Below are 10,026 nucleotides of genomic sequence, written 5' to 3'. Positions count from 1 at the left end.
ATGCAACTTAAAACATGGTATTCGAACAAATATTTACAGAAACAATGTCAGCTTATTACTGGATTGAATTTAGGGTTTTGAATTAGGCATATACAGACCAGCACCTAGGCGTGCAAATCCATTCAGCAACCAAGTGTCCTTCAAGTAAATTCCCGGAGCTACGCTAAGGTAAAATTTAAATGCTAACCAGCAAGATGGAAAATAGGTAGCAAGAATGGAGGTAAAGTAAAATAACATAAAAGCAAGTACAGTTAGGGACCGAAGAAACACTGCAAAGACCATCAAATAATACCTACAATGCACCATGTGAGGTGCAATGATGGCACTAACCACCTATGGGGTCTGATTGCAGGATTGCTGGAGTTCGTATTATGGGTTTTGATTGCTGGAGTTCATATCATAATAGTAACCAACCACCGTAAAGACCAGATGTGTTCCGAGAGTGCGTTCGGAAGCTGGAAAGTTCGCTAGTCAAACATCTTTAGGTTCAGACAACTCCCAACCCACCCACAACTCCTAACACTTCAATGCTTCCCATCATTTTAACCTGCTATCACTAGCTAAGTAGGCTATAAATGTAACAAAAATTCCTGCAGTTAGATAATAATTGAAGTTTTCTTCACATTTTATCAATCAATAATTTCAAGTTATTCTTTCCAAATTTTCAGTCAGGTTTTTACCATGTAGGATCAAACCATAATTTAAAAGTTTAAAGGAGGGTACACAAGAAAAATTCTTGTAAATAAAAACAACACAATGTTGGAGTACTCCTTTTTTTATTTCCCTTTTGACATTACTGTGACATTGTAGTCGTGAATGTGAATGTCGCAGAAAAAACTGTACCACAACTTCTTCCTGATGTGTTTGGAAGCATTATAAGAAAGTCTTTAGCGTCCGTTCAGGGTAGTGGTTTTCCACCAGGGTCCACATACCAGTTCTGGGGTCCACACAAAATATCAAACTTTGGTCCATAGTGATATTTTAGCCGTCCATAGATCAACTGTTATTACCGAGAATAAATTTCTACAGTAATCTTCCCCATGACAAAGTTAAAAAGAGATAGTAATCTATCTCATTTATCTTGAGAGTTGAAATGGCTCCAAACCAAAATGGTCCATATGCTGTAGCACAAATTGGTCAACTAATCCTTGGGATTCATAAACCTATGGGTGAAGAGAATATGACTTGGCTTTATTACAATTTAATGATGGTTGATGAAGATTCCCCAGGCTATTGTCCCCTAGGAACAACCTCGAGGACCTTTAATGACCGAAACAGCTTATCATATACCCACAGTTGACCTTTTTTATATTAGAATGAATTAGACACCGTACAATTTACCGCTAATCCGTTTCCAACCGTCACGGTAAAGGGGTCCACAACACAAAATGAAGGTGATAAGGGTTCCATGGGTTAAAGATAGTTGAGAACCACTGATTTAATGCATTCTTGGAATTAGCTAAGCTTGTTTACCTGGTTAAAAGTTTCCCAACACTTTCCGTGTTTGGAGAATCTAATCTGGCAAGAAAAAAACAAAAAAGTTTCGCATGATGCATGACCAAATTTTGTCCATCACAAAAAGCTTCACATGATACATAGCTGAAAACCAGTCAATCTGGTATAAAGGAAAAAATGGAGGCTGAATCCAAAGATATTCGAATTCAGAAACTTTGAGTAGGATACAAACGATTTAAGTAAACTTTTTAATATCACCAGCTATGTGAAGCTAGTTTTGTTAGGGTGAAAAAAGTACAGTCAGCTCTCCTTATTCACGGGGCTTAGGTAACAGAGACAGGCGCGAAAACCAAGAATCCGCGAATACTTGCTGCCCTATGATGGGACAACTCCTAACCCTACCAACTCATTGCCCATTGCCTACACACGGGTGACTAACACTAACTACTACCTAATATTGTTTTTACTTGGTTTCTATCACAGTATAAGTATTGTGTAAATGAATGAATACATTTCAATAGATGTACAGTACATGTGCATACATGTACACAATGTACTGTACACAGTTAGGCTACGGTACAGTATAATACAGTATGTAACACTACATTAGTCATCGGGACACTAATAACAACAAAAAACTGTTGTTCCTATCTCATATAGCACTTACTGATACTGTAGTGTATAGAGTACCAATGTAATATATGTACAGTGCTATCACTACAGTACAGCTTAACTGTACTGTAAGTGTTCGCTGTTTTTGTTTGGACGACTCGTACTGTTTGACAACTCACTGCACATATAACCTACATTTACAAATTGCAGAGTACAGTAGTTATTTACGTACAGTACTGTACAGTATAGTTACGGTAATAAACAATATTATACATTACTGTAATACTGTACTGTACAATATGTATACAATGATATTGTATTCAAGATTAACTATAAGTAAATATTTTATACAAAGACCACTAACCATTTTCATACGAAGTTCTACGCATTCTTGAAGCATGGTGTAACTTCTAATGCGTCACATCTTGTGCAGTACTGTAGGGAATCATACATCTACAGTACATTACCCGGTAAATATAAACACTGTACGGGAATATGTACTACTGTATACAGATACATCACTGTTTTTACAATAAAACATGATTCTGCTCAAAACAGACTGAAGAGGGAGATGCACACATGAGGAGAAATGATGCAAGACTGAGGCCTAGTCAGTGAAGATGGGATGTTGTGAAGAGCGGAGGGAAGCATCGCAAAGCGAGGCAGGTGCAAAGGAGCGCAGTGTGTTTGAAATTGTCGCACAATTAGAGTACTTTTTGTGAACCCTCAAATATACGGTTCTCTATGTCGCGAAAGAGTGAAATTGTGGACAGGAAGGGCTGACTGTATGAGCAGATAAGGTTTAGGTTTATTTGTAGTTAGCTGGTGTAATCACATATGATTTGAAAGGAAAAGCTAAAGCTTAAGTGCAGGTTCAAAGTGAAGCTAAGACCATTCTAATTTTTGGACACAGTTTCATCCAATAAATTATTTATAGCAAATTAACTAGAACTATGATGAAGGACCTCAGAGGGAAAAAAAAAAACAATCTTTCTGGAAATCGGAATTCTGATCAAGGAAAGGGTATTGAACTTAGTCTTAGTACACGATAGAGGATTTAGTAGCTTTTTAATGTGATGCAGTGTGCAAAGTTTTGGGTAGCCCAACATGTATCACCGTATATATAGTATAAAAAAAAATTATGGTATCCTAGATTAGGTTAGGTAACTGTCCAGTGGGGGAAGCATAGCCTTAGCTGTGACTGGGTGTTCATTTGAGATTTTCAAATTATGCATAAGCTATATGGGGGGATAATACAGGGTAAAATGGAGAGTGGAGCATTTTGTGAGGGAATTCCGAAACAAGCTGATAAAGAGTCGGCAAATATATACGAAATTACCGATTGGTGATGTGTTCAAGTTGTAAGGTAATTAAGAGGATATGTACTAACCATAACTAATTCTGACTTAAATCATCATGCCCTTACTTACCAATGGGGAGGGGAGTAAAACAAACCCAATCACCCCTAAGCTAACATAATAAAAAAACTGATAATGACCTTTACGCAAAATTGAGCGTTTCCAGGAAAGGTTATCTGGAACAAATTTGAACGATATGAATATGATAATGTAAATAATGGTACCAAAACGCTTGTATTTATAAATGGTGGTTTTATAGTAGTTATGGGCGGAAAAACCTTTTCTACCAATATGTTTCCTTTGGAAAAAAGCTGGTTTTCTTTGAAAATGACACTTATTTTCAGTGCAAGTAAAAACTTCATTACCTAAGAAATAATAATCAAAGTGGTTTGTGTGTGCAGCTCAACATGTACCACTTTCCAGTACATAGGAGCTTGATGTTCTTCTTTTTCTGCGAGCGAAGCGAGCGCATGGTGGTGCAAAAACCATTGGATTTCTAAAAAATATTCCCGTTCTTTGATGGTCTAACGGGTTTTCGATTTATTTGCTATTGAAATGAAGGTCAAATTTAGTGAAAACACAATTTTCTACAGGAAAAACTATTTTTCTTCGTTCAAAATGTTGTTCTGTCTGTAACTATAATTTTACCCCTGGGCACATCTGTAAGTAAAAGGTCCTCCCAACCCAGTGACATGCCCCAAGCCTGTCACTGGGTACCATGTCCTTGACCTTGGGAAAGACTGCATTGTGCTACCTACAGTAACCAGTTAACGAGGCTCTAGGGTATAGTGGAGGTTTTAATTATTAACAATGAACATCAGTATAGGCCTATTGATACACCTGTATTTTATGTTATGTAGGCTAGACAGGATTCCATGCATCGCAACACTGAAAGAGCCACCCCGCAAATAACAAAAATAAAGAGAAAATAGTTATTTCTACAAATAATTCTTGTCTTGTTTACCTTTAACTGTACTGGTGAAATCCAATGACTTCTCTTTGGGACTGCAGCTGTCCATTAGGGATTTCTTAAGGCTTGTACAGTCGAGCATTTTGGGGGTATAATTGATAAGGACATTCTTCATGAAACTGTCCAAAATCAGATTAAGCTTTATTCAATCAACCATTCCTACCAATCACTGCACGCCATCTGCGTTGACTAAATTAAATGTTTCTTTTAAACCAGGATGAGTTATTGTTTCTCTGCATGCATATAATGTTCAAGCAGTGGTATGGAAGTTTCTTGGACTTACTTTGCACTTTATTGTATAACTTTTCAACTCTTTCAATTCTACCAAACTGACAATCTTGTCTTAGTAACTTAGTTTCACTCAATTTCATATATTATCTTCACAGAAGAAAAGGCTCCGTTATTTTTTTTTTTTCATTTATATTGGGCCTATTAATGGGATATTTACAAAACCAATCTGAAGAAACTGTAATGACAAATCTTGGCCTATTCCAATCAACACTAGTGAACCATTAACGGTTGACTAGAGAGCTTCTTAGCTAATACCTATTCCCTAATATGGCAAGAGGGTCTGCCCCTCTCTTTTATTCTTCTCCTGTACTTCTCTTTCTCCCTATTTCCTTAATCTTTCCCATCCCGAGTACCTGCCTTTGAGCTATGAATTGGATTGTATCCAGGGGTACTCTTCCTTTCCCCATATTCCCCACTTCCCTATTCTTATTATTATTGGCATTAACGGTTGAGACACTAATATTACGAAAAGATTTCTAACTGTAGGTCTGTTCTACACTATGGACTATGGAATTCTGGAATTCTCCCTCCCCAAAATGATTTTAAATACGGATATTTTAATATTACACAGGTTTCTTCTCTTAATATTGTCCCCTGTAGCGTACTCTATGACCTGCGATGAAATTGGTGACAGTCACGAAAGGAAGCAAGGCAAATTACAATTTTCATATTTGATTAATGTTGTTTATGTACCATGAAGTTTAGTGAATGAAATTGTCACTGTTTGAGCTAGAATTATTTATAAACCAAGTCACAGTTAATGATATATATATATATATATATATATATATATATATATATATATATATATATATATATATATATATATATATATATATATATATATATATATATATATATATATATATATATATATATATATATATATATTTTTTTTTTAAGCGGTCTGTATCAACTTCATACAAAGGTGATTGGCTGAAAATATCACGAAATATATTTATATTGGCAGGGAAATTTCATTACTTTCTTTTCGTAAAATTAATCATAGGACCTAACGTATGATTTTTCGTTATCAACAAGCAAGATGTTGTAATGAATTATGAATGTCACACAGTCAAACAAACACATATAAAATGCAATAATTCCGAATTTTAAAATAAACTACATATCCCTTTTAATAATTATATCTTAACTTCAAACTTAAGAAATTTGATGTTACAAAGCTTTCAAGAGACTAAAATTACTGCTAGATCTCTGCTCAGACAGAATCTATAACGTTTAGAACACTCCCAGAAGACTACAATTACTGCCAGATCTTTGTTCAGACAGCATCTTTAACGTTTAAAGTTCTTCCAGAAGACTAAAATTACTGGCTAATCTTTGCCTAGACCGCATCTTTAACGTTTAAAATGCTTCCAGAAGACTACAATTACTGCCAGATCTTTGCTCAGACAGCATCTTTAACGTTTAAAGTTCTTCCAGAAGACTAAAATTACTGCCAGATCTTTCTCAGACAGCATCTTTAACGTTTACAATGCTTCCAGAAGACTGACATTACTGCCAGATCTTTGCTCAGACAGCATCTTTAACGTTTACAACGCTTCCAGAAGACTGACATTACTGCCAGATCTTTGCTCAGACAGCATCTTTAACGTTTACAACGCTTCCAGAAGACTGACATTACTGCCAGATCTTTGCTCAGACAGCATCTTTAACGTTTACAACGCTTCCAGAAGACTGACATTACTGCCAGATCTTTGCTCAGACAGCATCTTTAACGTTTACAACGCTTCCAGAAGACTGACATTACTGCCAGATCTTTGCTCAGACAGCATCTTTAACGTTTAAAATGCTTCCAGAAGACTGACATTACTGCCAGATCTTTCTCAGACAGCATCTTTAACGTTTACAACGCTTCCAGAAGACTGACATTACTGCCAGATCTTTCTCAGACAGCATCTTTAACGTTTACAACGCTTCCAGAAGACTGACATTACTGCCAGATCTTTGCTCAGACAGCATCTTTAACGTTTAAAACGCTTCCAGAAGACTGACATTACTGCCAGATCTTTGCTCAGACAGCATCTTTAACGTTTACAACGCTTCCAGAAGACTGAAATTACTGCCAGATCTTTGCTCAGACAGCATCTTTAACGTTTACAACGCTTCCAGAAGACTGACATTACTGCCAGATCTTTGCTCAGACAGCATCTTTAACGTTTACAACGCTTCCAGAAGACTGAAATTACTGCCAGATCTTTGCTCAGACAGCATCTTTAACGTTTACAACGCTTCCAGAAGACTGAAATTACTGCCAGATCTTTGCTCAGACAGCATCTTTAACGTTTACAACGCTTCCAGAAGACTGACATTACTGCCAGATCTTTGCTCAGACAGCATCTTTAACGTTTACAACGCTTCCAGAAGACTGAAATTACTGCCAGATCTTTGCTCAGACAGCATCTTTAACGTTTACAACGCTTCCAGAAGACTGACATTAATGCCAGATCTTTGCTCAGACAGCATCTTTAACGTTTACAACGCTTCCAGAAGACTGACATTACTGCCAGATCTTTGCTCAGACAGCATCTTTAACGTTTACAACGCTTCCAGAAGACTGAAATTACTGCCAGATCTTTGCTCAGACAGCATCTTTAACGTTTACAACGCTTCCAGAAGACTGAAATTACTGCCAGATCTTTGCTCAGACAGCATCTTTAACGTTTACAACGCTTCCAGAAGACTGACATTAATGCCAGATCTTTGCTCAGACAGCATCTTTAACGTTTACAACGCTTCCAGAAGACTGACATTACTGCCAGATCTTTGCTCAGACAGCATCTTTAACGTTTAAAACGCTTCCAGAAGACTGACATTAATGCCAGATCTTTGCTCAGACAGCATCTTTTACATTTAAAATGCTTCCAAAAGACTAAAATTACTGCCAGATTGCTTCTTGGTAAGACAGGGAACTAGTCCCCACAACCAGTGCCGCTTAGCCAGACATTAAGGCTAAGTAGATAAGTGAAATACTGTCGCCCAGTATTATTATTTTTATTATAATTATTATTATTATTATTAATTCCTAATATTATGCTTTAATCCAAATATTCGCATGGGAACCTAAAACCTAGCTTCAAGCGTATATGCCCACAAAAACCTATGCGGACTTCATATGACCAGTCTAATCTAGAATCATATTGCAGAGGGCTGCCCCAGAAGGAATAGTCTGTTTTAGCATAAGACTAACTTAATTCATTACTATTTACATCTATGTCAACCGCTATTTGCGCAAAAACGCTTATTGACAAACTTTTAGCAACAAATAAATTCTTCTATTACAACTACAGCACTCGAATCAGTCAACTCGTCCAAGTTTAACATTGTAAGTCTTAGATTCTCTCTATTAAATAATCACAGCCATAATTCATCTTCTATTTCACAGTTTAGCTGTACAATATAAAAAATACATCCTTATAGCATGATATAAAAAACATCACCTACATAGATTTAAAAAAAAAAGGGAGAGATAAAATTCTCAAAATTTAAAAATAAACTATTTGCAAGTTAAAGTAATATAACAAATCACATGAAAGTAATAATATAGATTTATATATTTGTGTTATAACAAATATTGTCAGATTGAAAACCAAATGAACTGCAAATAACGTTGTATTGGCAAAGAATTTATATTCTAAACCCGAGAACTTACAGCTGTTCTGAATAATTAAGCTGGGAAGCACTGGGCAATCTGTAAGCAAGCAGGTACCAACACAAATGACTAGATTGATTTATTGATTAAATTTCTGACAGGGATAGCAACTAGAGTCTAGACTTGCGTCTCATCATTCTCATGATATAATACCCAATTCAGCAATTGTCAAACACATAATTGACAATTTGACAATCATAACACCCTCTCAGCCTTTCTCCGCAGCTACCCTCCACCAAGATAACGTTGCAACAATGCCAACCAGCAATCTAAGCGGCAATTGAAAAGAAACCTTCTTATCCCCCCTGCAACTTCTATGTTGGGAGCGGAACGATTGTTTGCGGCTGAGGGCAACAACTCGTACTCCTTATAAGGAGACAGTTTTGTCTTCCCGTCCCATTTTCAGCTTGAAAATGGGGTCGGAGTCGTCGGCGGTCTTTTTGACTTCCAACATATCTTTCTCTCCTCTCGGCTAATCTCCCTTGCTGGAATCAGAACGGGTGCTGGCAGCTGGGGGCAATAGCTCGTACTCCTTATAAGTTGACAATTTTGCCTTCCCGTCCTTTCTTCAACGTTGAAGATGGGAACGGAGCCGTCGGCTGTCTTTTTGGTATCCAGCACCTTTTTCACCTTCAATCTCTCTTTTCCCAGGTCAGGCATCCCTCTCAACCACCTTTGAAAGTCTCAATAAATCAAATCATAAGTAACTTTTATTTTTACTTTTTTATTTTAATATTCACAGGTACAGGAATTTTTTATTCCATCCTATCTCTACTACTAGAACTGCTACAATTCCCTCCTTTCAGCTCTCTCTCACTCAGCTGAAATCTCACACTATCCCTCCATCTCACAACTTAAGCTTAAACCACTATGAAGTTTTTTTTTACTTCACCTATATCAACATCTCCAACTAAAACTTTTCAACTCCATCCCGAGCTCTCCTACTTATCGGGACTTAGTACTATAGTTCTTTTTCTCTAACTAAGACTGGAGCCAGTGGGCTCTTGGGAAAGGCATCCCCTTCCCACAGTCGCCTACTTCATTCTCAAAACAACCCATCATAACCCAAAGCCTATCTCAATATCCTAAAATAAATGTTGCAGAATATCCCCCATCCCAACTACCTATCCCAATAAATCCTACCAAAACACCTGCGGGCTGCAAGATTGCAAAAGCCTGTGTCTGGCCAAAAGGGCCAGGCAATCTTTAACAACAACAACAACAACAAGAAAATAAAATGAAAATCCGCCTCACGTGTCTGACAACAAATAACTCGTAGTCAAGAAGGTTTAAAATTCTGTGATCGTGGGCATCATTACTATTCTTCTTCTTCTTCTTTGTCTGCATCATTTCCCACTTTTATGTGGGGTCGATGTGTCTGACCAGCGTTCTCCATCTACCTCTGTCCCACACTTCATCACCGGTTAATCCCTTTGATCGAAGGTCATCCTTGATACAGTCCATCCACCTTCGCTTTGGTCTCGCTCTCCTTCTCGTTCCCTGTACCTCCATTTCCATCACCCTCCTCCCAATATGCTGTTCATCTCTTCTCATGATATGACCATACCACCTCAGTCTACTTTCTTGGATCTTATCTGATAGTTTTCTAATTCCTGTGGTGCCCCTAATTACTTCATTCCGTATCTTATCTCTTCTTGTTACCTCAC

General features: G+C 37.2%; 1 long non-coding RNA gene across 1 annotated transcript in view; it reads right to left on the bottom strand.

Moving 5' to 3' along the window:
* Positions 1 to 4,881, bottom strand: part of LOC137659464 (uncharacterized) — a 97,130-nt gene extending 92,249 nt beyond the window's left edge. The window contains exon 1 of the long non-coding RNA XR_011047548.1: positions 4,390 to 4,881. This is a non-coding gene — a long non-coding RNA (uncharacterized lncRNA). The remainder of the gene's footprint in view (positions 1 to 4,389) is intronic.
* Between the last annotated feature and the right edge of the window lie 5,145 nt (positions 4,882 to 10,026).

This window comes from Palaemon carinicauda, chromosome 20 (assembly GCF_036898095.1).
Source record: "Palaemon carinicauda isolate YSFRI2023 chromosome 20, ASM3689809v2, whole genome shotgun sequence".
Classification (NCBI taxonomy): Eukaryota; Metazoa; Arthropoda; class Malacostraca; order Decapoda; family Palaemonidae; genus Palaemon; species Palaemon carinicauda.
Note: the sequence above shows the minus strand (reverse complement) of the source record. Positions and strands in the feature narration are given on the sequence as shown.